The following is a 6,907-nucleotide window of genomic DNA, read 5'->3' on the forward strand; positions in this document are numbered from 1 at the left end:
TGCGTCCACCAGGAGCCCAGCGTGGGGACCGGTGCACTCTCCTGCGTGCCACTCGGCAGGGTGGCTCGGAGCGCTGAGGTCACTGTGACTAGTGAGGTAGCCCGGGCTGCAGGAGAGTTCCCCACAAGGGCTCTGGCTCCAGACCCCAACGATCCCAGCCCACAAGTCACCCCCGCCCAGCCGCAGACAGGTGAGCAAGGACGGAGGGCTGAGTCGGCCTGTCCAGACCCCACAGGGACATCAGGACGCAAGAGACTCTGCCAAGGCAACACACAAGGCCAGCCAGCCTGGCCGTCAGAGAGATGCAAACACAGACCACCCTGAGATCCTCTCCATGCCCACTGGGATGGCTGCCAGGAGCAGGTGAGGGGCAGAGGAGATGCAGTCTAATGCCAGTCAGCACAGGAAATGGTTCAGGGAGCGGAAAGCAGTCTGGTGGGACCCCAAAAAGTGAGCAATGGAGGAACTGGGGACACAGCTCAGCCATAGGACACTCACCTGACACGCTCGGAGCCCTGCACTCAACCCCCAGCACCACACACACACACACACACACACACACACACACACACACACACACACTGTTCAGATAGAATTGCTATGTAACCCAGGAACCCCACCCCTGGATGCTCCCACATCAGATATTTAAACAATGAAGCGTTCGCCAAAGTTCAGAGAGGCACTGCTCACAGGAGCCAACAGGTGACAACAGCCCAGTGTCCACCAGAGGGTGAGCGATGGGCACACCAAGGGCTCCCCACACTCAGGGATGGGATTCACCACAAAACGGAACGCAGTGCTGACCCTGGCTACGGTGGACCAGCCGCAAAGGCACTGGGTCACAGAGGACCGCAGGCCGCGTGATTCCACCCCCGTGGCGGACAGCGGAGGGCCACAGCTGCTAGGGCTGGGAGGAGGGGACAGGCAGAATGACAGCTTGACAGGGATGGCGTCCTCAGAGGGGCAGGGAGTGTTCCGGAACCCGATGGGCGCCGTGGCTCCAGAACATCGTGAATGCACTGAACGTCCTGTAAACTCAGAGTTGATTCTGTGTGACGTGAATTTTGCCTCAGTTTAAAAAGGAAAGTCATCAAGAGATCAGCCCCATCTGAGAAATGACAGAGGCAGTCTCTTAGGTGAGCGAGGACACTTAGAACCTGCCTGTTGTCATGATCTGGGTCCTCGATGTCCCCTGAGGCCCAGGAGCAAGTGGAGCCTTTAGGAAGTGATGTCACTGGGTGTGGCCTTGAAGGGGACATTGGGACCCAGCCCCTCCCTCTCTCTCTTCACTTCCAGGCACATGAGGTGGGCAGCTTCCTCCCCCATGAGCTCACCACAGTGCTGAAGTGGGGGGGCCAGGTGACCACAGGCTGAAACCTCTGGAACTATGAGTCAAAATAAACCTTTCTTCCTTCAAGCTGATTTTTTCAGGTATTTTGTCATAGCAATGGAAAACTGAATAATACCTAGTCCAATTTTTTAAAAATTGCCAGGTAACAAATTATCCAAAACATAGCAGCTTAAAACAAACATTTTGCTAGAAATTTTAGGCATCACACTCTCAAATGGGGCATAGCGGGGACTATTTATCTCTTCTGCAGCCCGGGTACTCAGCTGAGACGACTCAAGGAGCCAGAGAATCTTCACAGGCTCTTTACTCACAGGCCTGGCTCCAAGGTAGAGGCAACCTGTAGGCTGAGCTCAGCTGGGTCTGCGGCCAGAGCCCCACCAGGAGCTCCCCAGGGCTCAGGCTTCTCCCCAGGTGAAGACCTCAGGTGTCTTCAGGTGGCTCTGTGGCCACCTCTGACCTGGGGCTGCTAGTGTCACTGTGCCAGACTCTATGCTCCAGAGTTTCAAGCCCACCCAGAGCCCAGGGAGGGAAGGCAGACCTCTCCAGAGAAGGGTCCAGAATTCAGGGAGGGGCTTTGAATCCCCTGGCCCCTCACGCCCACCACGAGGGTGTGAGGTAGCGCACAATGGAATACCATACACCCAGCCCAAAGGAGGGGCAGCCACATTGCCAGGGATGGCACCGTCACCAAGAGGAGGCCAGAAGGCCCAGCAGGAGCAGAGCAGCAGGTGCCCCTCGTGTGTACAGAGAAGGCCGGAGACAGGCACATGCCCGTGTTCACAGCTGGCCCTGGGAGAGCACTGCCGAGCAGCCATGGCCCCAGGCAGGGGAGACGATGGGGGGGGGCAGGAGCAGGGGGCGTCCCTTTCAGTCATTTTCAGAACTCAGTGTCTTTGTCACAGGCTCAGGAAGCCCAGGGTGAAACCAACAATGAGAGCTAAGGCCAAGGCGCCCCGTGGGGAGGGGTGCTGGGACTCGTCTGGAAGCTCCCTCGTTCCCCAGGGACTCACACGGGCGACAGAACCAGGTGACAGTAAGTGCATGTCCACACTCTCACTGTGCAGGGCCCCGGGGCATGCACCCCTCTATGGGATTTGCGGGGTTTGTGGGGTATGACCTCCTCGTCAGAGGCCCCCATGCTTCCCAACTGTTTAGTCTTTGATCAGAATGTGTTTGCGCAGCACTTCTGACAACGTTTTAGGGAAGCAGACTCACGAGTCTGAGTAGGAGCATCAGCACAGCTCACGGGGTGACAGTCAGGGGAGGCTGCCTGGAGGGGGAGGCAGCCCCTCACGCCTTCAGCCCAGGAAGGAGCCCCTCTCTGGCCCCTCTTGCTTCTCTTCAAAGCACAGTGAGTCCTGCCATCCTCCCTCCAACCGAGGCCCCTGGGATTCTCAGGGCCAAGGCAGAACGGGCAACTGCTGCCTGCAAACGCCAGGGTCCTTTTCTTTTTCCTCTTTGCCCTGTGCCCCCGGACACACCTCCTTTACACGCGTGAGGGATTTAGATTGATTCCTCATCCCCACTCTGGGCCAGGTGTGCTGAAACATGTTGTTTGCCTTGACTTAAAGAAGGGAATTATTATGTTCCCATTTTACAGAGAACAAAATGGAGGCAGAGAGAGGTTAAGGGCCTTTCCTAAGGTCACACAGCTAGAAAGTGCATGGGGAGGGAGGACAGATTTTGAATCCCTGGGGCTGCTCCTCAATTCCAGGCCCTCACCCTCCCAGGGGGCTGCCTTTCCTTCCGGGCACTCGCTTTTCCCCGACGCCCCCCAGATCCCAACCCAGACTGTTCCTCCTCCCGTCTCCTTCCCGCTCCCTGCCTTCCCTCCCTCACCCTGCCAGGCTGGCCTTGAAGAAGGTCAGCTTCCTTCCAGGGCAAAGCACATTTCAGCTGGCTCAGCTTCCCGAAGGCCACCCTCCTCCAAGCCCTTGAAAATTTATTTATCTAATTAAAAATCTCTCTGCAGCCTAACGTGCCCAGAGCCCTCATATTTAATCCACACGCACGGCCACCCCACCCCCGGGGCAGGGCAGCCCCATCCCCGAAGGAAGCATCCCGCCCTGGGCCGCGGGAGACAGGGGCCGGAGCATCCATCATCCCCGCAGAGCAGCACCGAGCCGCGGGCACCCCAGGCGGCCAGCCCCGGCCAGCTGCGTTTCCGGCCAATGAACCTGCCGCTCAAAGCCTCCTTTTTAATTAACTCCATATCTCAGGCGGCCAGAGCACGTGGGCAAACTTCTGTCGACTTCGCTGCGAAGCCCAAACACATCCCAGTTTGCTTTCTAAGAATAGAAGTGGGAGATGGAGGGAGGGAGGCGGCCGGAATCTAAAAATGAATCTCAGCCCAGAGCAAAACAGCCCAGTCCAGGAGAAGGGGGAAAGCAGTGCACGCACACACACACGCACACACACACTCTCACAGGCACGCACACGCACAGCGGGGCTGTCTGCTGCCACCCGGGTGTGACTCCTGGGCCTGGCAGCCCGCCCAACCGTCTGGCAGGGATGGGGGTGGCGGGCGGAGCTGCTCATGCCAGGAGCAGGCGGCTGGGGATGCCCAGGGGAGTCTGGGCTTTTTTCTGGGCCGATTGGTCTTCCCAGGAGGCGGAGGGGACGCGTGGACCTTCAGCCTGGGCTTCAAAGCTTAGAAATGGGGGGAGCCTCAGCTGTCGAGACACCCTACCCCACCCAGAAGAGGAACGAGAAAGGCGGAATGGACGCTGCCGTCCAGGGGCACCTGGGAGGAGCTGGGCAGCGTCTTCACAGCCGATGGTTGAACACGTGTCTGAGCACCATCCTCAGAATGTCGCGCTGGAGCCTCCTAAAGAGAAAGGTGGTCCCTGAGGCTTCTCCCCCCTTTGACTGATGGGGAAACTGAGGCCCGCGGCATGCCCCAGTCACCCTCGGGAAGGGGCGCACCAGGGTCTGAACCCAGGCCCTTCACCCCTCCGCCGCACTGGTTCCCTGAAAGCTGCCCACGTCGTCTGCACCACAGGGTAGAGGGGCAGGTCACGCTGAGATGGCGCCGGGTCCCTGGGTGTAGAGCCAGCGAAGGACAAACTCTGCCAAGAGCAGGCCCCTCCCGGACAGTCCTCTCCTGACCTTGCCAGGCACCGGGCCTCGGCCGGTGCTGCCGTGTTGGGGTCTCCTGCGCCCGGAGCGGGGGCTTCCGCCACGGTGCACCAGCCCCCCCTCTTTCACTCTTGAGTTCATGTTTCCACCTATTTCTGGAAAGTGACCCAGATTCTCCTTTCAAGGTAGTGACACAGAGTTCACCCGTAAGATACATGGAGTTCCGAACCTTTGGGGGACAGAAATATTTGTGGATGAAATGACACAATGTCTGGAGTTTGCTGCAGAATGATCTGGAGTGGAGGAGAGAGGGGGGACACAGAGGAGATGGGCCACCGTGGGGGAGCGGGCGGGGACACTAGGCCGTGTGATGTACACCTACTCCCAATGGGGTTCCACGTCTCATTTCTGCATCGTGTTGTGATGTGGGACGCGTTACAGTGTATCCAACATTAGGAGCATTATATACAGTAGGTACGTGTACAAGGTATAGCATCTGTATCCTGCATTACGAGATTCCCGCTACTTTTGTGTACATTTAAAATTTCCTCTAATAAGAACATTTTTCAGTGCTGAGGATTGAACCCAGGACTTTGAGCTAACAGGCAAGTGCTATACTCCTGGAACCCCTAAAATTTTTTAAAATGCTGTGTAAATTTTTGAAGTAAGTTATTCTAAAAAAAAAAAAAAAAAAGGTCAGGTGAGAAATGTTAAAATGGTCCCAGAGATGGGGACAACGTGACAGCGTCGTCATGCAAACGGCTGAGCTTGGAGGAAGGTGGCAGGAAGCTCAGGGCCCCCTCTGCCCTCCCCCAGCTCTCCGCCCTAGTGGTGGCCTCTGGGGAGGCACTCACGGGGCGGGGGGCACAGAAGAAAGCCAAGGCAAGCCCTGCACCCGCGCCTGCTGCCTGTGGCCCCGCCCCGCCTGTCACTCAGCCTGGCGCTCCAAGGCCAGCGACCTCCCTGAGAGGCCTGCGGGGGGCTTCCCTCGGATGCACTTTCTCCTGAGTTGCCCAGACTGTGCCTAGCTCCCCCTCTGCTCTAGAAGGTTCCAGAAGGCTCCAGAAAGCTCCATCTAACCTTCCAGAGGATTCCTCACTGCTTCCTGGGACAAAGAACCGGGAAGAGACTTAATGGGGAGCCTCTGTGGTAGGCGGGAATGTTCCTGAGGCACTTAAGGGTTATTAGCACCTTTGATGAACCTCATTGTTTAAAAGCCTTAATTATCTTAGCACCATTAAGTCAGCACTAACAACAACCCTGCCACTGCACTTGGGAATGTCACCGTTTGATAACACTCAGGAGCTGCGATGTCTCGGAAGATCTGGGTGGAAGAGGTGAGCTTTCTGCTCCCCGAGAATGTGCAGTGCTCAGCCCCAGACAGAGGGGGGAGATCCACTCCCGCATCGGCACCCCACCTTGCTCTTCCCAGCCCCTCGCCCATGGCCAAAGCAGATCCTGACCATGACCCCTCTGAAAGATCACACATGAGCCCCACGTGTCAGAGCGACTCCAAGGAGGCGGGAGGTGGGAGGCGGGAGCACCCTGAGCATGCGCTCTCTGGGAATCATCCCGTTTTTCTCTGTCCCGCGCCCGCCAGGCTTGCAGACATCTGTACAGCAAAGCAAGTCTCTCTCTTCCCCTCCATCTACAAAGAGGCCTGGTTTCTAATCCCAGCTCTGCTACTTGAAAGCTGTGTGACTTAGGTAAGTGAATTTCCCTCTCTGTGCCTTCCTTTTCTCAGCTGTGAAAAGGGCTCTGTCTTGTAAAATGTAGTGAGAGGATCTGTGTCTGGCCCAGGGTCCAGCACCTACTTAGTGGACAGTAAAGGATGTGGCCTCTGAAGAGTCAAGTGTGTCCTTTCAAATGCTCGGGCGCCTATCAAAGTACGTCCACGCCCACTCCACACTCCTGTGGTAAGCTGAAATCACCTTCCCCTCTCCTCTTGAGAGCTCCCAGGTGGCAGCAGGTCACCGGGAGGCTTCCGTCCACCTTGGTATTTATTGATGTCACCAAGGGGTCAGCAAAATTCTTCTGAACAGTATGGAAAAGCACATGTTTTATCCTTTGGAACCACGTGATTGCCGCAAGTCCTCCTCGTTGCTGGGCACCTGGAAGCAGCCACAAACCCCCGTGAACAGAGGCCAGGCACAAAAGCAAGGGGTGCACCAGGCGAAGCCTGGGGGCCATTTCTGAGCCCTGCTCTAGTGTGGCCTTGGGGACTGTCCCTGGGTGCCCACTGTGACTCGTCCTGTTGCCTCTCGGTCCCTTGTGGGTGGACATTCGGGCAGCCTCCTGAAGTGAGTTTTCAGACAGTGCTGGGCCCCCCGGATCGCCACACTAGGGTGACACAGCCCACTGGGGTTCCTGGGTGGGGGACGGTGCCCCTGGACATGACCGCGTCCAGGTCTCGCTGCCGGACACACACTGGGCAGGAGAAGGCCAGGAGGGCCAGCCAGAGACCGACGGCTCCCACTC

Source organism: Ictidomys tridecemlineatus, chromosome 5, assembly GCF_052094955.1.
Source record: "Ictidomys tridecemlineatus isolate mIctTri1 chromosome 5, mIctTri1.hap1, whole genome shotgun sequence".
In the NCBI taxonomy this organism is placed as follows: Eukaryota; Metazoa; Chordata; class Mammalia; order Rodentia; family Sciuridae; genus Ictidomys; species Ictidomys tridecemlineatus.